This window comes from Eptatretus burgeri, chromosome 12 (assembly GCF_056783735.1).
Source record: "Eptatretus burgeri isolate ZD-2024b chromosome 12, Ebu_testis_v1, whole genome shotgun sequence".
NCBI lineage: Eukaryota > Metazoa > Chordata > Myxini > Myxiniformes > Myxinidae > Eptatretus > Eptatretus burgeri.
The window spans coordinates 63,811,448-63,833,485 of record NC_140972.1 but is presented as its reverse complement, the minus strand read 5'-3'; the positions used below and the strand labels follow the sequence as shown (position 1 = coordinate 63,833,485).

The 22,038-nt window shown below is 44.7% G+C and overlaps 1 protein-coding gene across 4 annotated transcripts in view; it reads left to right on the top strand.

Moving 5' to 3' along the window:
* PTPRA (protein tyrosine phosphatase receptor type A) overlaps positions 1-22,038 on the top strand; it is a 215,885-nt gene that overhangs the window by 76,506 nt on the left and 117,341 nt on the right. Inside the window, exon 1 of one of the 4 annotated variants that reach the window (XM_085848259.1) lies at positions 9,139-9,157. The exons of the other annotated variants lie outside the window; for them this stretch is intronic. The gene's annotated coding sequence lies outside the window, so the exon portion shown is untranslated. Of the gene's footprint in view, positions 1-9,138; positions 9,158-22,038 lie in introns of those variants that run through there. 4 annotated transcript variants of the gene reach the window in all.

Below are 22,038 nucleotides of genomic sequence, written 5' to 3'. Positions count from 1 at the left end.
TCGGCAAATTTTTCATACGTCGGCATATGCTGGCTAAAACGTCAAGGTGTGACAGCCACTTAAGCACAATTAATGAATGCTGTCTGCAGTTTCCAGAAAGTTAATTTTTCTGAATTTTCTGTTTGTAAGCCATTCACTTATTTCAACAGATCAGGCATTTTCCTTTGCATTTGCTATGCTAACCTCTCCTTCCAAAATTTTCTCATGAGATGTGATTAAAAAAATACTTTAGATTTTAGGAGTTTTTTTATATTTTTTATTTTGAGTGATGATGCTCATCTGTCTTCATTAAAAATTTGTTCAGTACAATCCACTGTTTATTGTCAGAGTTCATATTATAGACGTTATATTTACCATTTCCTTTTGGTCCACCAAACACTGTTTGCAAGTATTTGCTTTAATTGACAAATATTTCAATGGCTTTCCTGACTAACTCTTGTCAGTATTATTTATTTGGTCTGGGAGTGGTTTGCTTCCAAGGTGAGGGTGGTGGTGTTGATATTGACGGAGTCCCGTCTGCTCTTTGTCAGAGCCTGCCTCATGACAATTCGTGATTTATTCCATTGCTCAGAACCATTCCTAGACAGGTTGTCACCCCTTTGCATGATGTGGAAATTTCTGTTGAAAATCGATGGAAATCAAACCCACATTTGTGAGAGCATAGCAACAAAGCACTTCACAACCAAGTCACCCCCTATGCCAGAAATAGGCCCATATTGGCCAAATTGTGTCTCTGTGGATTTCAGTAAACAGGCAATTTCATGGGTTGACTTTTTCACAAACAAGACATGTTGCTGCAGTTGGAAGTGCTTGCTGAGCACAACTGTGAGGTGTAATCAGAGTCGTGCCCATTTTGCTTGATCCTAAAGTATGCCTTTGTAAAAATAAGTTGGACGACAGATCTTTTTTGGAAGCCACGACAGATGTCCATTGGTATTCCACTTTGGGTTTCAGCAATGAAAGGAAGCATCATTTGCATCTTTACTTTGTTTTAATTTTTTCAACTGCCTTAGCTCTAACCAGAGATCCTGGCTAATGGTATTGCTGAATTACATAATTGAGCAGGGGATCTTGTGTACACTGGAGGGTAGAGGGCACACATAAATTAGTGAAGGGAGGACACTTAGTGGAGAGGTTTGGTTAACAGGAACATATTACACGAATAAGGTAGACAAGGTTAATGACAGTTGCTTAAAGTTCATGTTAACAATGTTATCACTTATTTCTCCTCCTCAGGTTTGTGTGATTAGTCTCTCCCACCCATCGTTGGCTTCCACCTCTCCATCCCCTGCCTTTTCAGGCTTCCTCCCCTCCCAACATGCCTCCCTTTTTAGGCTTCCTCCTGCCCACCCCCACAGTTCCACCCTTTACAGGATTCCTCCTCAACACCCCCACCCTTTCAAGGCTTCCTCCTCCACACCCTCACCCTTTTCAGGCTTCCTCCTCCACACCCCCACCCTTTTCAGGCTTCCACCTCCACACCCCCACCCTTTTCAGGCTTCCTCCTCCACACCCCCATCCTTTACAGGCTTCCACCTCCACACCCCCACCCTTTACAGGCTTCCTCTACATCCCCAGACTTTTCAGTGTTCCTCCTCACCACACCCACCATTTACAGCTTTCTTGGATCTCATCAAACCCCACCCCTTTCAGGCTTCCCCCTACTGACCTTCACCCCTTTCAGCTTTCTGCCTCTACACCCCATCCTTTGCAGGCTTCCATTTCCACACTATCAACCTTTAGAAATGTACCCTCTGCATCCTCACCTTTGGCAGGCTTCTGCCTCCCTATCCCAAACCATCATTAGCGCAGAATGGATTTTCCCCTGAGAAAATCAGCTGGCAAGAAGTCTATGGCCACCTTTCAATTTAGAGGTGTTTGCAGTATTTGCTACTTCACAGGATTGCTTACCAGCTTATCTTCTAGAGTGAATCCACTCTTTATGATGATGGCCAGTGGACTCCAAACTTATTGTATGACCATGTAATTTGGGTCTTTGGATTATGATGCATGTGGTTAGTTGATCATGTGCTTTCAGCATTTGGGCTGAAGTACATATATGCTCCGGTTGGCCAAGCTTTGTTGAACTGTGTGCTTTGGCCATCGGGCCAAGGTGCACATCGCTGGCCTTGTTCAGGTTAGGTCGGTCAGGTATGGGAGCATGCGCCGGAGCAGCGTGTTGCTTCGTCCACTTTCCGCCTGTACTTCTGGGGGCCTCCGTCTGGCCATCCCCCAGGCAGATGCTCGGCCCATCCCCATCTCCTCGAGATGCCAATCAACCTGCTGCAACTACGAGACACGTGGTCAGCCCATTGGCCTCCTCCATTCACGAGGCTCCCTCGCTAAGAGAATCTGGTAAGCAGGATCAGTGTCAGGAAAATGAGCCACATGTCCATACAGCCGCAGTTAACGCTCAGACTACTGCATGCAGGTAACAAATCTCATTTGAGTCTCTCAGCAACCGCTTGTTGGATACAAAGTCCGACCAGTGACAGCCAAGGATTCTCCGAAGAGACCTTGTACCAAAGGAATTAAGTCTATATCTCAAATCCCTGGTCAGAGTTCGAGTCTCACATCCGTAGAGCAAGACTGGAAGCACCAAGGACCTGAACACTCGGACTTTCGTCCTCCTGCACAGGTAACGACAGCGCCACACCCCATGATCCAGTGAATCCATGACTCCCCAGGCCAGACCCAGATGTCTGTTGACCTTTTGCTCACAACATGCAGACATATGAATATCAATGCCAATGTAAGGTAAGTGAATCTCTCTGTAACCTCAACATTCTCACCACAAACAGGCACAGACAGGATAGCAGTATCCAAGATGTCATTGAAATCCTGGATCTTAGTTTTGACCCAGGAAACCTGAAATCCCAGTGGCTCCGACTCCTCATTCAGCACCTCGACAGCCCCCAAAGGGATATATCCAGAGCCTCTGCAAAGATGACTGCATCATCTGTGAAATCAAGGTCAGAGATCTTGACATTCCAAAATAATGCACCACAGCTTGATCTCTCCGTGATCGTCCCCAGAATCCAGTCCATACAAGCGCTGAAAAGTGACGGGGCCAGTACACTCCCCTGATCAACTCCAGTACCAAATGGAAATAAGTCAGAGATGGTATCACCACATCTCAAAGTGCTATCAGTACCAGAGTACAGTTCAGACATCAGATCGATCCATTTTGGTGGCACACCACAAAGACCAAGAATCTTCCAGAGGGCATCAAGCTTCACTGAATTGAACACTTTGCAGAGATCAACATAGGCTGCAAGCGGCCCCTGCCGAAACTTTCGTCTGCGTTCGATGAGGACCCAAAGGGCAAGGATATGGTCAATCGTTGACCTCTTTGGTGTAAAGCCTGACTGGTTTGGACGCTGATCCTCAAGCAGATGGTGTATCAAAAAGTATCTGAGCTAAGACCTTGCCCGGCACAGAGAGCAGAGAGCAGCGTCACCCCTCGGTAGTTGTTGCAGTCTTGGCGATCACCCTTCCCTTTCCAGTGAGGGACAACAAGGACCTTCTTCGAGTCAGTTTGGATGATGCCTGTGTTCCATGCAGAGCACATAACTGCATGCAACAACATGAGTACAGCATTTCCACCAGCTTTGAGAAGTTCAGCATGGATGCCTCAGATCCCACGAGCTTTACCCCATTTCAACCAATTCACTGTAGCCTGTGTTTCCACAAATGAAAGTGGATCACAGCTGATTGAAGGGACAGCATTCGGGATAGTAACACCCCTGACATCCAAATCGACAGCTGGTGGCTCAGTCTGGTACAGCTTCTCAAAGTAACCGTCATAGCGGGCCTTCACTTCGGACTCCTCTGTCAAGGCTCACCACCCTCTGCTCTGACTGCAGCACACCGAGGGATGGACTTGGAGGAACAGAATGCGCAAATTCCCTGGTGAGCAGGACAAGAATCACTTGACCACAGGTGATGCTCTACCCCCTTTCAGATTCCTCACACAAAGGCCTCCTTTTCCACCCTCAGCGCACATGCAATTTTACGCCTCAATGCCCTGAACAGCTCACCTCTGCCATTAAGCTTAGTCCTGAGACTCTGGCCAATGGTATCCAGTGTCCCTTGAGAGGCAAAATTCTTCTTCGCTCTACGGTGAAGTTCCAAGACATCCACCAGCACCATCAAGGATGGTGGTCGTGAAGGCTGTCCACACCTCTTCAGGATTCGCTAAAGCACCCAGACCCCCCCCCCCCAACATTCCCACTCAGCCTCAGTTACCCTCATCCTTGAGCTTGGCAACATCCAGCCTAGGCTGGGATGGTACCATTCTCCCGGATGTAAGCTGCAACTTCAGAGTTGCTACCACAAGCCTGTGGTCGGTATTGAGGAACTGAGCACTCCGGTAGACCCTGCAGTTCTGCATCATCCTCCAGTGACCATCAACGAGCACATGGTCAATCTTCTTTGCCACACCACCAGTGTTGGAATCCCAAGTCCAGCGATGAGCCTGTTGTTGCTGAAACCATGAACCAGCCATCCTAAATCCATGACTTCTTGCAAAGTCAAGGAACTTAGTGCTATTCTGGTTCACAGTTCCAGACCCTTGGGGACCAACACTTGTCTCATAACCATCCCTATTAGTTCCAGTCTGCATTGAAATCCCCCAAGACTGGAAGTGTATCTCGCCTGGGGCACTGATCAATCACAGACTCAAGCGTGGCATAGAATGCGTCCTTCATGGTGAGATCACTTGCCTCAGTCAGAGCATAAACAGAGACAAGGGAAATGACACCCAAGGAATGACTGAGTCTCATATTACGCTCGTTGACCGGTGTTACCTCAATTATCATTGGAGTCAGCTTATTGGACACAGCTACAGCAACTCCTTGGGCATGGTAACCATCAGAGCGATCAGACCAATAGTAGGTACAACCACCCGCCATCATCTCGCCACTAGCAGGTTTCCGAACCTCATCGAGTGATGCAATACCGATGTTCAAACACTTGAGCTCAAATTATAACAGAGACAGGTGATCACTGATGATCCTCTCTTAGTGATCGGACATTCCTGGCACCCACCCGAAGGGACCGCCTCAGGTTAACCCAAGGAGACCACCATCTGGTGGTCGACATCTCAGCACCACCCATACACACACTATCGCAGTCTGACACGGGAAGGTTACCCCGTGGTTTCCCTCCTATCATCAAAGAGTGGTGGTCCCGAAGGCTTTGCCCTAAACCTGTCATCCGGTGAGCTGCACGTACCCCCACAAAGTCGGTTTGCAAATTTCTTTGCGTTTTTGTGCTTTGTCTAGTGAAGGGTTTTATGGTGGCTGGAGTGCAAATCCTGCCACAAACCTTAAAAAATGTAGCCCAGCTGCAGGAAGACGTCCACAGACACAGTTGGGCACGAGATATGGATGGCTTTTGTCTCACAAGGAGCTCCTCCACCCGTTGACAGGTTTTTGTTTTTTTATCCTCCTGGGTGTTCAAATCATACACTCTCCTCACCAGGAAACCTGGTGGGGGAGACAGTTTATTCACCGACAACCTGTCCACGAAACATGTTAGTAGAGGTTTACATTGTACATATAGCAAGTCGCAGATCTAATCTGGTTTGACCTGACAATAGCAAATCACAGATCTAATCTGCCCTGCATGACACCGGAAACCCAAAATTTCTTTTTTTGGGCCTCATGTTATAACGTTTGTTTGTTTTTTTTCGATTTTTCTTTACCTAAACACAAAAAGTAAACTTGACAAGGTAGCAGATGAGATGTTCGTATGGTAGACGACATTTGTTGTAAACATGTCATACAGTAAGGGCTGTGATGGGATTCGATATATGCCCTACTTCCTCGTCAAGTTAGGGGGTTTGATTTGTATTTATTCACAAACTTAATATGGTCACAATTGTACGATTTGCAGTTTGTCGTCCTGACGAGCCCATAACGAGGGTGACACATCTCACCAATGAATGGTTTGCATAAGCAGGAACAACTGTCTGGGTGGCAGACAGATGGTTGTTCTGTGCGGATTATGCGGTTTTATAGTGTGAGACATCATTTTATATATATGTATATGTTTTTATGTATATATGTATGTATTTATGTATTTATGTATTTATTATTCATTCTCTTCTACATTTGTGTTTTTCCTTAAAGAGCAGGTTGCGGGTCACCAAACATGTTCTGAAAATTTATCAACATGATTATATGTGCATTAAATAGTTTGATGCAAACTATTGTGGTTGCCTAACTATTGGGAAAATTTATCAAATTTAACTCCGAAGTTGTTATTTCTCGAGGCTGTTGAAAAAAACAGCTGCGTGCCATATATGGATGGTGACGTCATTTCTCCAAAACAAAGCGGAAGCTCACTCTTTCATTGAAGAAGTGTCCAGTTAAGCGGGCCGTTCTTTCGCTTTTTTTGAGCTTGCAACTTTCTATATTATCCTTTTTTTATTTTGAATTATTGTAGAACAAAGTTATTTGGATATTTGTACATCATGCCTCGTACATATGTCGTCATGTTTTGCGAAAATGGCTGGAAAATGGGTAATCGCTCCCTCCGATTCCCAAAGGAATCAAACATTCGCTGGCAGTGGATAAGATTTGTACAAACAAAATGGGCGAATTTTCCCTGCCTTTTAAACTTTAAAACAATATCTTTGTGGAAAAAGCGCTGCGGCCTAACATCTCGTCAAGGCGCCCTAGGCCCTGCGCGCCATCGAACATAAACCTTATAAAATATAGTAGTTTTACAAACTTCACAACTACCGAGTGTTAAGCATCCTAAGCGACTGAAAAAAACGAAAACAGAATTTGAATTGACTTTAAAACGAACCCGCAACGTCGATCGAAGCAAAAATCTCAATTCACCACAGGAATTCACGGCATTATTTAAAATTATTTTGTCAAAGTCATAAAACCGTAATATTCAGCCATCCACGAGCAATCTTTACATAATCTGACAGCTTAACAAGTCAGGCATGTGATGATAACCTTTATTGGGATGAAAAATGATTTTTAAACCTCATCTTTGTGGAAAAAGCGCCACGGCCTAGATCTAGCCAAGGCGCCCGCGGCCATACGCGCCAGGCACCCTTAAATTGAAACATTCATAACTCGACGAATAAAAGCTCAAATTGCACCAAACTTACCTTATTCTTGCGAGCTCACGTTCCCTGTTAGTGGGTGAACAATCCAACGCTTGGCAAATTCTGCTTCGCAATGATAGGAAGAGCCGACATTGAAGGATCAAAAAGCGACGTCGCTATTGACGCTTGGCCGGCACAAGCCAGTTATCCCTGTGGTAACTTTTCTGACACCTCTTGCTTAAAACCCAAAAGTCAAAAGGATCGCGAGGCCACGCTTTCACGGTCTGTATTCGTACTGAAAATCAAGATCAAGCGAGCTTTCGCCCTTCTGCTCCATGGGAGGTTTCCGTCCTCCCTGAGCTGGCAGTCAGTCCTGCCACTTGTACACGAAATAGGCCGTTTTCTTGCACTTGCAAGTGGCTCAAATTTATATGGCTCAGGGCCAAAAACTCCATAGTATAAATTCCCATCATCCTCCGACTCGTCCTCAGCAATATCGGAATGAAAACACTCAATTTCATCGCCACTGAAATCACTCTCTGATTCGCATCTCGCCATTGTTCACACGCTGTTTCCGAATGTTCACGAAGTTTTCGGAGAACGTGATGTCATAGCATCTTCGGTAACTTCCGGACTGTTTTTCGATCACTGACAAAAGTTTTGACTCAAAAGTTAATTTTAGCATATTTTGAGTTTCAAATGTAAGAAAATAATTGCCCAACGATTATTAATGTGATTACAACCTTCGAATCACGCGAAGTCATCAGCGACCCAAAACCTGCTCTTTAAATAGGCATATTTGTCCATGAAGAAAATGCAATGCATAATGATTATGTGGTTGCCAAAGATGTGAGTGAAAGAAGAGGTTATGGGAGCATATGGTGGACTCCTTGGGCATAGTGTGGGATAGTCAGTGTTTTGAATAACAAGACTTAGCAATTCATTAGTACGTACATATTGTTTTGTTATAATCTAAAGCTTTGTGTTACCCCATTTCCCAATTCTTGGCCCACACCTCCCACATTTCCATTTCCCATGTTCTGCAGGTTGTAATAGTATATTTTAGTTTGTCTTGTCACAGTGGATAAATGTTTTTTGTCTTCATTTTGATGAAAACATTTTTTTTTTCATAATGTTATCCATGTGACATCATCTAGTATTTATATGCTTATGAGAACTTTTGAACTGATCTCACATCATGTGTGTAAAGGGAAACTATAGTTGCTAGGTATTTATTTTATTTACACTCTTTCGTGTAATGTGATGTGTTCGCCCTTGAGTTTCATTTGACTGCTAAGTCAATAGAATATTACTGTTGTTGTTCAGGCCTTGCATGGTATTGTGGAACATGTTTGGGATGGAACATTAAACAGGTTCTTTCATCTGCTTTTAGGGAATCATAAACAAAATCTTGTTTCTGATTGGCAACTCAACTGATCTGTTGCTCAGGAGTGGCTTTTTAATGTATAATTTTTTTTCTCTGAAGATTTTCACAAATTATTTTACAGTGTATGTCTCGAGTCCACAAAGAACAGATGTGGGAAATTGCCTTGTTTCTACAGATTTCCTCATTTTCCAAAAGTCTGGGTCATTTCTGAGATTCGTGTACACTACTAATAAGATGATACAAATCCCTCTAACAGGCTTTGTAGTTAACATTACTGGTACACTTGACGTGTGAAACTTTAGTTCAACTCCATAAAAGGTGTGTTACAAAACATACCAATATTGATGCTGTCGAGCAGTGATAAGACTTTGCCTCCTCTGCATGACAATCATAAGATGGGATTGTAATTACCATGCTTGCCACAGCATCGGTGTGGGAGTTGTTGCGAGTTAGCATCAGCGGCAGGCTCTAAACACCTGACTTCTTTTTTTTAACCTTGCAGGTCGTTTATTGTGGAATGTTGAATGTCCTCAATGCTATATCTATGGCCTTTTGGGTTGTTTTATTTGCTGAAGAAACAAAAAACGTCACAGCATAATTAACGGAGCATGGAGGATCAACAAAAACTGAGAGTAGATATGTTACCAAAAACTGTGGGACCAAGCTTGCTTTGTGTGAAGGAGTGTTACAGGACAAAACAGGCAAGTCTGTCAATTGTCTCGTTTGCATGTGTTTATGTCTGATTTTTGAACTCGTTTTATTTCGGACATCTTTGTAGTCATGTTGGTCCAACACCCTTGTGAGGCAGATGGAAGATATTCTTTAACGGCGAGAACACCACCTTGTGGGATCTTCAGGTGGATCTGTTGTGGCCCCAGCCTTTTTCGAGGAAGCTGGCCAGGACTGACTTTTGACTGGCAGAAATTTTGAATCTGCCCAATGTTGGTGATAACTCGCCTACTCTTTGCAAAAGGCACCATGGGATCTTTAACGTTCACCAATGCATCCAATGCTAGCAGACGCTCCTCTTGCTTAACATCCATTGAATGGATGGTGCACACATTGCATTGATGCTTCGCCCTGTTTAAAGCTGGGTCGATAGTCAAAGCCAGGTTACACGACTCAACGGCAAGTTTGCATACCTGAAAGCTATCCTGCAAGCCCTGAGACAGGTGCAAGATGTCATGCTTTTAGTATGTGCCATTTTTGTTTGCTCGTATTTCTTTGAAAATTGTTCATTCGGATTAGTTACAATATAGCTTATTGCCCCGCGCACGCGAAGCGGAAAGCGGGGTTGAGCAATTGGTTCATGTCTGTCTGTCCATATGTCCACAAACGTCAGTTTTTGACCGAGAAAACTTAATTTAAATTGCATATTATATTTTGAACATGAATCGGAAAACGAACCTGCCGTTTAACACTGCTATGGCTCTGAATTTGACCCGATGGCACATGTACAGAGAGGAGTGATATAATTTCTTTACTCTGTCTGCCTGCTTGGCAGTCAAACAAAATTTAAAATCATTCCAAACAGGAAACTTGCTGTTTTTAAGGCCATCATGAAGAACATAAACAAGAAGCACGAATAATGTAACGCGTTAGATACAGTGGTGTAATAGACACTGCGTCAACAGTGGTAAAATGGTGGTAAATTGTGGAATTAATTTATTTGTGTGACTTTACAATCTTTACTTTATTTAAGTTGAATTATGCACTTGAACACTGTAGAACACAAATTGCCTGAATCTTATTACCTTCCAAAACCCTTGGACCTTTTAGTCGTACCTCGACGTGTTCAACAGGGTCGTGCAATGGACTGCTTCATTGCATGAAACTTCTGGAATTTATTTTAACAATCTTTTAAATTGAAGTATAAACTTGAACACTGCACGGCGTAATGTGTTCTATGTACCCTAGTTTGTTCTTGTTGTCATTAATAATACTAACTATTATTATTTTTCTTTAATATGCTTTATAGTTGGTTATATCGACCATTCCATTTGCATACGTATCGCTTCATCAGTGGGCCAATTGCCTTTTCCTGATGTTGAAATATTTGATTTGTAGATCATATCTGAAAGGCACCTATCACGTACCTGAAGTATCGTTTTTACTTACGAAATCTAAAGATTTCGGAAGTATATTGATGACTTCTGTCGTGTGTGTGTGTGTGTGTGTGTGTGTGTGTGTGTGTGTGTGTGTGTGTGTGTGTGTGTGTGTGTGTGTGTGTGTGTGTGTGTGTGTGTGTGCACGATGTGTGTGGGCACAACTCGAGAACAGAAGAAGATACCAATGTCAAATTATACCACGTGATTCAGGAGGGTGATGGCTAGCGCTGATTAGATTTTGGTCAAAATCGGTCAAAGGTCAAGGTCACAGTGAGGTCAAACATAATTCCGTAAATTCATGTGGAGAAATGGAGTATTTTTGCTTCGGTCGACGTTATGAGTTTGTTTTAACTTCGATTTTAATTTTGTCTTCGGATTTTGCGATCGCTTAGGACGCTCAACACTGGGTTGTCGAAATTCCGGTAAAAATCGGATGTTTTGGAGACGTTTTAGGATTGTATAAAAAATATTTCACTCGCCGCGTCACGGCTCGTCACGTGGTGCAGCGCGCTCAAGCAAAGGCGTCGTTGAGTTACGTAAAGGTTTTCCGTGTGCGCGCTGACGGTGTTTTCGATAAAGATGGTGTTTAAAAGTCATTTTTTTATCCCAATAAAGGTTATCGTCGCCTGCCTGACTCGCTAAGTCGTCGGATTATGTAAAGATTGTTGGTGGATGGCCGAATATTACGGTTTTGTGACTTTGATAAAATAATATTAAATAATTGCGTGGAGAAATGGAGATTTTTTCTTCGGTCGACTTTATGATTTTTGATGGTTTGGTACAGAATAATTGTAGAAACTTCTGGTTTGCGTCGCTACCTTCTCCAGAGACTGCTTTTATTAGACAAAGTCAGTGGTCAAGTTGACAATTTCATAAGTACCAGTCTATGACTGCTTGTTTAACCTTTTGTGAGATCAGTTGAGTCAAAACATGTGCAAAATGTTTACGTTATTTTGTTTATTTTTAATCTTTTGAAAATGCTTTTTGCACATAAAAGTTTGATCTGTTTACCTTGCTGGGAAAACTGCAAGCATACTAGCCAAAGACCCACCATTCCAACTTTTGGACAGGAAATTCCACTTTTTTGGCAGACAAGTTATTGATGGGTTGAACGGAGCGGCTAAAATTGCGATGTAACGTTTTCCCAGTGTTGCTTTGAATTAATTTGCAGTTTAAAATGCGATGGTGTTTCCAAATTCTGTTATTGTTTGACGTTTCTCTTATTGCCAGAATCATCAGTCTTTAAAGAATATCGGAGATTTAAACGACTAATTCCCAAAGCTCGATCATTCTGTCACGGCTACAGATTGTGCTTTTGTTGACATTGTGGAAGATGACCACCGATAAACATGAACTTTGTTGGTCTGTCTCATTTGTTGACAGTTTTTTTTTATTAATTCATTCACTGGTATTGTTTTAATATGTGGTGCACTGATTGAATCGACTGCTTTCAGTGAAGTGACAGAAGTAATTGGCAAATACCTGGAAACTACATTTTTCTTTGTCATTTCAAATCGACTAGATAATGCTTGTCGTCATTTTGAAGCCTCCTGCGAGGAACAATTTATTCCCATTTTATGGAAAATTGAGCTGCAATTAAGGTATAACTGTATTGCCGTGCAGCAAGCTGTATAAAAATGAGCATTCTGTCAAGATGCTTTATGTGTCGACTTCAGTGAAGATCATTATCTGCTGACTGTCGTGTGTGGACGGGGGTTGTGGGAAGGAGTTAAGAGTATGGGGAGACATTGCTGAATGGTGGGAGTGGGTTATAGGATGGGGGCATGTGGATGACGATGGCTGGGCTGCTGACCAAAGCATAGCACTCTGATTTCACTTTCTGGTTCACAGCCTGGCTGCAACCCTCCCCGCCTCCCTTCCTCTCTTGCAGTTATCACCTTCGTTTCACTCTCTCGACTCTCCTTGCGTTTACCCTCACCCTCCCCCGTGCCATTCTTGATATCTCTGAGTTGAGGATGTCAGGTTTACACCGCCAAAGCTGCATGCTAGAACGTGGAATGCCGTTTCCTTCTGGCACCAAAGCAATGTGTCCTATGGCCAAGGAGGAAATGGTCTTTCCGCAAAAAACATTTTGCATCTCCTCTTTGTACCTGCTTTCAGGAAATTCCTCTGCTTGACGTTGCTCAGCCTTCCATTAAAGCTGAGATTCGCTTCGATTGTAAACCCTCATGGAATGTTGATTGTAAATCACATGAAACCTGCTGTTTTTTTCACATTTATGATTTGTGTAAAGAATAAAATATAATGGTTGTTATTGTTTGTTGATGGTTAATGCACAACTCAGGATGTTTTCTTTGTGCAAAACCAATTTAATACGATGTGGGGCTGTACTACTTGTGGTGGGAGAAAAAGAACATTTTGGAAAGGAAGGTTTTTAAAAGCCATGTTTGCAGCAATTTCTTTCCGAGCAGAGCGGAAAGAAAAGGGTATTCTCATAGTTTGTGCTGCAAACTTTAAATGAGCCTCTAATTGAAGAGCAGGCATGTTTACATTTGCTTCTGGATGTTTGGATCCCGCTAGGAAGTGCCGCTTGAGAGAAACGGGGTTACTGTTCTCGTGTTGCCGAGCCGTGATGTAAAGTAGTGGTTACCATAGTGTTGGGGCGTGGCAAGCTTCCGAAGAAGAAGTACAGGGAATGGTTCTGTGAGATGTTGCTGGAAAAGCCCTTGGGATTTAAACCCCATAACTTCAGGAAGCCACGCCCGTTTGCTTCACTCCCTCATGTGGAGATTGCATTACCATTGCTTGAGTGGCTTGGAATTGCCATGAATTGCACAAATAGCTAGCTCTCGAGGATGCTGATGATAGGGATATTCAAGCATATCGCTTAAGTGGCTCCTTTCTTTTGAGGGTTTTAAAGAATGCGTTGTCACACCTCATTCGGTTGACATCTGTTTTGGGGGAGGGGGTGGTGTGGATCATTCCCTTTACAGGTTATTTTGAAATGATCTCTTCAAATAGCTATTTACGTTTGTGCTGATAATGTTCCACCCATGGTTGTTCAGCATTTCAAAGGTTTTGGTGTGGTGCTCGTAAGGGACTAACTTGTATCATTGCTTTACCTTCAAGAGACCTTGGACCTGTGGACTTGAAATTGGATGGCTCGACTGATGCCTTGTCTGCGTTTCCATTTTGTGAGGAAAAATGGAAGCATCGTGGCTTTTCTTGTTCATTTCTCATTGAGAGATTGAGGCAAGATTTTTGCCTTTCCAATTCTGACTGTCGTCTGCAGCACTCGTATTTGTGTGGATTTTAATGGAACAGCCCATGGAAAATATAAAGCGTGTGTATCGAAATGTTTGACTCGAGTGCATTCGTGTTGATTTCTATTTTATTTTTTCGAGTTTATTTTTATTTTATACAGGTATTGAGGCTCACAAATGACCAGAACGACCAGGGGGAAATGGATCAACAGATAAAATGAAGGCAAAGGGGAAACAGTGGGATAACAAACAATATTGTTTTAACCAGACTCGCTGGTGTGTAATGGTTAGAGAGTCCACTCTGAGTCTGAAAGGTCAGTGGTTCAAGTCTTACCAAAGACTTAAAAAAAATGGTGCATGCTGCTTCCTTGCTTGACACTCAGTGTTTTAAAAAAAGGTTAGAGCATGGATAAACAACCAAGGTTGGTAATCAAAGTGCAGGCATTGATGGGCCTAATGGCCTCCTGCGTCAAAAGTTCCTTGTAAGGGAATATATCCTTACTATAATTTGAGGACCGGTGTTTATGTGTTTGTCGTGCTACTCCTCCTACAGTGCTGAGCTGATTACATCCAGTCTTGCTACATAGGATCAGCATAACTCCAAGTAATGTATCGGGGTGTTTTTATCTTTGCCGGTGGTCTTGGGGAGGTGAATGGGGAGATGCAAATTCTCTATGTAAATGTGTATCATGTAGCGCCACCTCCAGATGGGGGAGGGTATTACAAGTTTCCTTCATTTACGGTACAGTATTCCTGTCCCCACGTTTTCCAGTGCTGTGAAGTGTTTTGAATTATAAGCAGGAGGTATGTTTTTGCTTCATGCACGTAACCCGGGGTTTTTTTTTTTTTGCCTGTGCAGAGATGTCAGTTGCCTATACACTGTCTAAATAATGGTGTGCATCAGAAGAACATGTTGCACGCTTGGAACAAGATTGCCAATCGGGCGGGTACTCTGCTAGTTATTATATAATATTGTCGCAGATCCGGGGTTTGAGGCCTGCCACGACAGGGAGCACTTGGATCCCTCCCGAACGCCCGGTCCTGAGGTCACCGGGCACAGATAACTCCGCACACCGGCAGGTTTCTAGACAAGCATGAACGCCGATTGGCACGGCCAAGCCGGGCAGGGTTACACTACTTCGCATGATACCTTACCTGTGGAAGGCTGGCTAATTGGGGTTACGTGTCCTCAGCACACACTCTGATTACTGCCGAGTGTTACAGTGAGTGTGCGCTGGCGAACAAAGCAAATTATTGGGCTACAACTTCTCGTCTATACTTGTATACTGTGTCGGACCAAAAAAGGAAAAGACAACCGAGACAGATTGGAAATGAGGACAAGCAATTATTTATTACACACACAAGCAAGCAATCATTTAAAAGCAAGTATTTATCAGGAAGAAAGCAAAAAGGCACAGAAGAGCAGATTTAACCACAACACATATTCTTATTCAATCTTACTTACACAAAATACTTGGCCATTATTCACTCGGGGGAGAAGAATAAAACAAGGACTTGAAAATAAAATAAAAGTAACATCTGGAGAAAAGAAAAATAGCCTTTTCCTTTCTCCGTCACCTCACACAGTCCCAATTATACAAGAGAATGTGGATGAAAATGGATGGGGAAGATGGGCAGTGGCGATGTGATGCGATGGGGACACGCAACCGTGTCCCTGAGGTGCCCAGACCCAGTAGGCGAGTCCTCCCCGGCGTCCCAGATATGCAAGCCAGATGTGCGTCTCGCCCTCCTCTGCCTCAGATTCTGGTGCCCAGACCCAGTCGGCAAGTTCACTCTGGGGTCGCAGTAATGCGAGCTTTATTGGCAACTAACCCTCCTCTGCCTCAGATTCTTCCTCCTCAGGCCCCCGTCGATCAGGTGGCGCCGTTCACCCTCCTCGTCCTTTGTGACTGATAGGATCGAGAGGGCAAGATGACGCTTGTGGAAAGAGTGTTCTTTTTCCACAGAAGCTCGACACCAACTTCTTGTGAAACCTTCCTTTCATTACCCTCACATGCTTTTGTTCCTTCCCTCACAAGCCTTCTTTGTCTTTGAGTCTTCTGCTCATGCGAGCTTCTGCCGTTCTGCTTCTCTCAGCATTTCTGTTCTCTAAGCCGTCTGCTCAGGAGCTCTTTTTGTCTCTGCTCGTGTGAGCTTTCCCCATTCGCTTGTGCCTTCTGCCTTCTGCTTCTCTCATGATCATCAACCTCCTTCAAGGAACGAACGTTCACTGACGGGCAAATTATCTTGCGTTTTTGTCTGGCCTCTTCTCCTCCCTCTCACGAGCTCTTTAAGTCCCTGTTCGTGCGAGCTTTCCCTGTTTGCTCCTGCCTTTCTGTTTCTTCTTCACATCAGCTCTTTTTTTTCTCTTCCCAAAAGCTTTCTTTCTCTCCCATTAGTCCGAAGCCGAGGGAGTCCATGATGTCACTTGTGGAAAATACCACGCCGTTCCGATGGAACTTTCAACGCAGCTCCTGCCCCTCCCTTTCCATGCCCAAAGCCATGACGAGAGCCCCCAGACCCCTCCCTGCGTGTGCAAAATGCCCACTCGCACTGTACCACGCCTGTGAGAAGCACCGCACCTCGCAGGCCATGACGAGCACTAAGCCTCATGAACATGCATGAGATGTGACATGAACATGCATGTGCGAGCACCCAATAGATTAATGACTACAGACTGGTCGAACATGCACAATTAAACAATGCGCGGATGGAGGGAACACGGAGAGGAACTCTGCCGGACCGAGGGATGACCGAACGGCCGTGGGGCCGAAGGCAAGACCTATGGGGTAAAGAAGGTGAGATTGAAGGTAGCAGAGGGGTTCAACAGAATGATGGTGTGAAGGAGGAAAGATTGAAAGTAACAGAGTGGGAAGGGGAGAGACATTAGATTGGAAAAATAAAGCCGAGCCAACACATGCCCCCTGAAAAGCCTTTTGACAAGGGACCAAGGACTATCTATACAAAGACTAATGAAATAACTGATCCTCGGGTCACCTACATGGCCATGTATGCTCTCCCACTGGGGTAAGTTTTCCAAAACCATAACATTATATAGACCACAGCACAAAGATAGGAGTTACAAGAGAAGGGTGAGAACTGCTCCCATATGTTTCCCCATTGAAGGATGTGATCTGATATGATGTGCTATTGAAAGTCTTATGATCTTATCCCATTTGGTGCCCCATATTTGATCCCATATGATGTCGTATTGGAGAATCTCATCCCATATAATGTCCCATTGGAGGATCTGATCCCATTTGATGTCCCATTGGGGTATCACCATTAATGTTATCTGATAGGGCCACTGTGACTCTTATAGAGCAGGATTGACCCTGAGGAGTCTCGAGGTCGTTGACCCCTTAAGATACTCAACCAATAATACAAATTTGTAATCGAGTCAGGGTACCACCCTAAAGGTTCATTCAAATCCAGGCTTGACAGCTTTGAGGCGAGTGTGTGTACCCTTTGGCCATCCTTTTAGCAGCAATCACCAATGTGTTCCAAGGTCTAACCAATACAAAATCGAATGACCACAGGGAGACATCTGATCATGAACTGACAGTTACCAAAAGACAGATGTTCGATTACAATGTCACAAAGCCTCTCCAGTTCAAGATAGGAAAAGGAAATCCAATCTAAGTAACTGACCATGTCCATCTCCATAATTTTGTTATGAAACCGCCTTTAGATGAAAGCGTCAGTCAGGATACTGAATGTCATTGAATGGAGCAGAAGTATACAAACAATTCTGTAAAGCAAGGTTAAAACTAAAGGACAAAAAAAAAACTGAAAATATTTCAAGACAGAATCTACCACAGTTTAATGACTCAAGAACAGTTACAACAATGATGGCTCCTGAAGTTGTTACACAAAGCCGATTACCTATGCACAAAATGTCATGGATATTGCCAGAGAGAGGGGAGAAACAATGAAGGACATTTTGACTCATGGTCTGCTGCCAATAAACCCGATGTTCAAGGGTGATGTTACTACTAAACCAGCGAAGCACACACTAATCGCAAAACTTGATACTAAACTCACTGTAGAAGAATGCATATTTGAGCCAGTTTCACAGTCACGCAAAGCTGCAATACTTTTAGATTCAACTCTTAGATTCACATCACAAATTTAATGGTGCATTGAGCCATCTCAAAATAACTTTTCCGAAGCTATCGCAAATGTCTATTAAAATGTGCAAGCAGTTTGTATTGTGCAAGTGCTGCAAGTGGTCTTTGATAGCTGTGCTGAATTATCTGTTAATGAATCGGAAAGGCTTCAAAGAGCTTTAAACACTGGAAGTGTCGAGTTAATAAACATTGATCTTGACGTGCCAATCCCTGGTCAAATGCACAAGTTCTGGATCATCATTGAACAAAACCAACTTCCAGCTACTTGCCCACAAACTAGCAGGCTTATAATCTGTTCAGACAAAACTTCCAAGCCATTGCAAGTGGAATGGTTGTGAATGAGGACATTATTCCTGCAGTGCTCCACCCAACCAATGATGCAACTGCAGTTGAACAGCTCATTCGTACAACTGAGGAAGCTGAACATCGGCTTGTGCCCCATGTTAACTGAGCAATCTATCATAAGCCCCATCGTGTTATTCTGTTGAATGGTAGACGTTTAAGTTCTATTGCTGGGATATGCATCCATTTCCCAAGCCAAAGGCTTAAAAAGGGCTTTGGATTTAGTTTAGTATTGGGAACCAACATCGATCAATTACTTTACACCAAAGCTTGGACATACGTTCTGCAATGTTTTAGTGAAGGCTCACATTTTAACTGGAGACGATGCTTCAAGAAAAATTGGTACCAAACATGCAGCACTGAAAGTAGAGCCAGGAAACTTCCTTGTACAATTTGGAGAGACAGGCACCCTCCAAGAGTGTTGAAATGTTGAAAAGTATCTGGTCAGAGTTTGGTCACTAAATTCAAAAGTCGACACTTTTAACGAGCAGAGATATATATCGATTACACAAGGTTAAACAAATATCTTATTGAACTCCCAACAAAGTTGTGCTTGGTCAGAGGATATGTATGCTCCACATTCTTTGTTTATAGGGATGCACTTGCTCTCAAGTAATGACAACAAACTTTGGGTGGGATGAAGTTGATGGATGTTTACAGTCATCTAAATGTCACAGACTATGGGTTAATTGGTAACTATGTGCTGGTGCCACACTTGCAGTTTGGCTGTGGGACAGATGCAAATGAAAGACATCAGGGGTGACATGCTCAGTTTTTTGCAAGTGAGAAACAGAATGTCGCAATTCTTCTTGAAATATTGTTACGAATCTGGCAGCCATGTGCACACAACAGCCAGGTCCTATAGATCAGTTATATCAGTAAGTACGTGTTTCTAGTTAGGGTCCCGTCCCTAGTCGAATGGGAATTGAATGTTCGTGCGCTGCAGAGTTATTTTGATAGTTAGGATTTTTACATCGCTTACAACAACGCCCATCTTCACTTTCACAACAACACTCTGCTCACAGCATTCTTCATGTGCTCGCCAGCGAGCGCGTGCTTGGGTGGAGTTTAACATGAGCATGGCGTCCCTCTTTGGCCAATTGGCAATGAGCGGGCGTCTCACCCGCCCCATCTCCCACTCAGCACCATCGCCATTACGCATGTGGTCGGAGGTGAGGAAGTGGGCGGAGCTACAAACGCCTCCGATCGGGACTCCGCCCAGAAGGGTGGGAGTTGCCCCACCTACCGTGGGTCTGTCCAATGAGGGACCTCCAGCGAATCACGCGATGCAACTGTCCAATCAGGAGGCGAGCTACCTCAGAGCAGACGCTCCACCCCCGCGAGGGGGAGGGATAAGAAAGGTCACGAGCTGCTCGTGAGAGAGAGAAGTTGGTTGGTTCCTGCTGGTTGAGTTCGTGGCTCCTGGTTGATGATCGTGCTGGTCGGAGTTGGCGTTCGTCCTGGTTGGTGTTCGTGTTCATGATGCTCGGGTCGCCGATCGGCGTTCGCGGTTGGCCAAATCGCTCCTTGGATTCTGGAGACGTGGGTTCGAGTCCCACCGAGGCGGGTTGTGTGGGAGCGAGCGAGCTGAGGATCCCGTTTCCTTCCACGGAATCCGAGCTCCACAAGCGCGGGTCGGTGAAGACCGCACGAGGCGAAGAGGTACCAACCAGACCTTGACCCTCAGCTCGCCTTCCCTCTCGAGCCGAAGGGCCGAAAAAAGACCATTGAGGTCCATTTTATTTTTTGGTGTGCCTGTCTGTGTGCGGGCCTGTCTTGCCTAAGTAGAACTGTTAAGTGCCTGTGTTCCTTGTACATTATTTCCCTTGCTATAGTCGTGATAACTCTGCTCTTTTTATGTTCCCTACCCCCCATTGTAAAATAAATACCCCTATTGTTGAATGTACCAGCTCGTTTCTGTGCTTCTTTTATTGGCTTAGCACGGTGTGTGTTGGGAAATTGGGAAGCGGAAAATTGTGCATTTGGTCCGATGGGTCTTGGTCACCATCCGCTCAGGTTACGCACGGTTCGAGCACGATAACGGCTCATTTCACTCGAGGCCTGCCGAGGGTGTGAATTCCCTGGTAGCTTTGACGCGTGGATACTTAGGAATATTGAAGTTGCCAATTAACCCTATTCCACGCGGCCGAATTATTGGTGATTCACGGTCCTGTAAGGGACCCGTGCCTTTCGGAGTTCTCCGAGAAGCACGATCTAGATTCCGGGTGTTTGGAGCAGACTCTACTGCTCCACCTAGTGGTTGTGCTCGCCGCCGACACCCGGCACCACAACAATATTACCTTAATGAAAGAAGTTTAATGATGTGGTGTCTGTAATATTGTCTGCAATGAATTCGGAGAAATTCCCCTGCATGGATATCTGCGGAACTATTTCCTGGTTTGTCGAGTATAGTAGGTATATAATAAAATTATATTCCTTGCTTGTATATTGTTACGGTGCCGGGCGGGCGGCCGCCAACCGACCGCTCTGAATGGAGCCGCAAGTTGAGTTGGCCCGACTGATCGCCTGGAATATAGATCGCCGCCCGGATACCTCCGAGTCGACGGGTCCTTGTACAAGAACCGAAATACGCCAATGGGCAGACCACGTGTGGTAGGGTCGATTGCCAATCTTCAATGTACCTAAATACCCACGTGATTCAACTACCGGGGTATTCCACCCTTGACGGAACCCGTACGGAACAAACCGCCAAGGCGAGCCTGTACCGTGTGCGATTCCGAGCGGCTTAATCGCCGAGAACCGTTGGTCCAAATGTCCCCCTTTTATGGCAAACCAACGGCTTTCTAACTCCCAACACACGAAATGCTCAATCAATGAAAGAATCGATGCGACGAGCTGAAAACATTTAACAATTGGGGTATTTATTAATAAAAATGGGGATCTTGGGAAGCACATAAGAGCAGAACTATACCGACTTAACGAAATGCAATGCAAACATTTACAGCACACAAAGTACTTAACAATTTCCAACTTATTAGACGGGCCCACGGACACACGTACGCACACACACACACACACACACACACACACACACACACACACACACACACACACACACACACACACACACACACACACACACACACACACACACACAAACACACACACACCCAAGAAATGGTGGCTGAGGCCTTTAATAACGAGCTCCAGCTCGGAGGAGAGGTGAGCTGAAACCCAGAGCCTATCTCGAACCTCTCCACCTCGTGTGGTCTTCAAGTTGTTCGGACCCGGGCTCCAGCGAGAGCGAGCTGGATCCAATCGCGTGAGCCACGATCCTCGCCGAGCTCCCGCGGATCCTCCCGTGCTTATCAACACTTGCTGGTGAAACGAGGCGCTGATCCTTTCCGTCGATGCGTCGCTTCCCCGAGGAACCACCTCCAAGAAGAGGTCGATGAGTCTCACCAAACCGGGAACCAAACGGAGAACAAAGAGCTCCACGAACCAAGAAGAAGAGGAAGAAGAAGAAGAAGAAGAAGAAGAAGCCACCATTCGCAGCTCGAGCCGAGCAACCGGCTCAACTTTCTTACAAACAAAGCAGCTCTCCAAAAAGCCTACCAAGCCAAGCAGGACCCGAAGCTCTGCTGAACAACTCCTTTGCAGAAGCAAAAAGCTTCCGAAGGCCTCAACCCTAACCCAAGCCAAGCAGGACCCGACGGCCTGCTGAACGACGCCCCTCAACTCCGAACAAAGAAAGGCTCTCCTCTTTATCCTTCTCCGCCCCCATCCCCCGCGCCCGGCGTGACTCATGCCCTCGTGA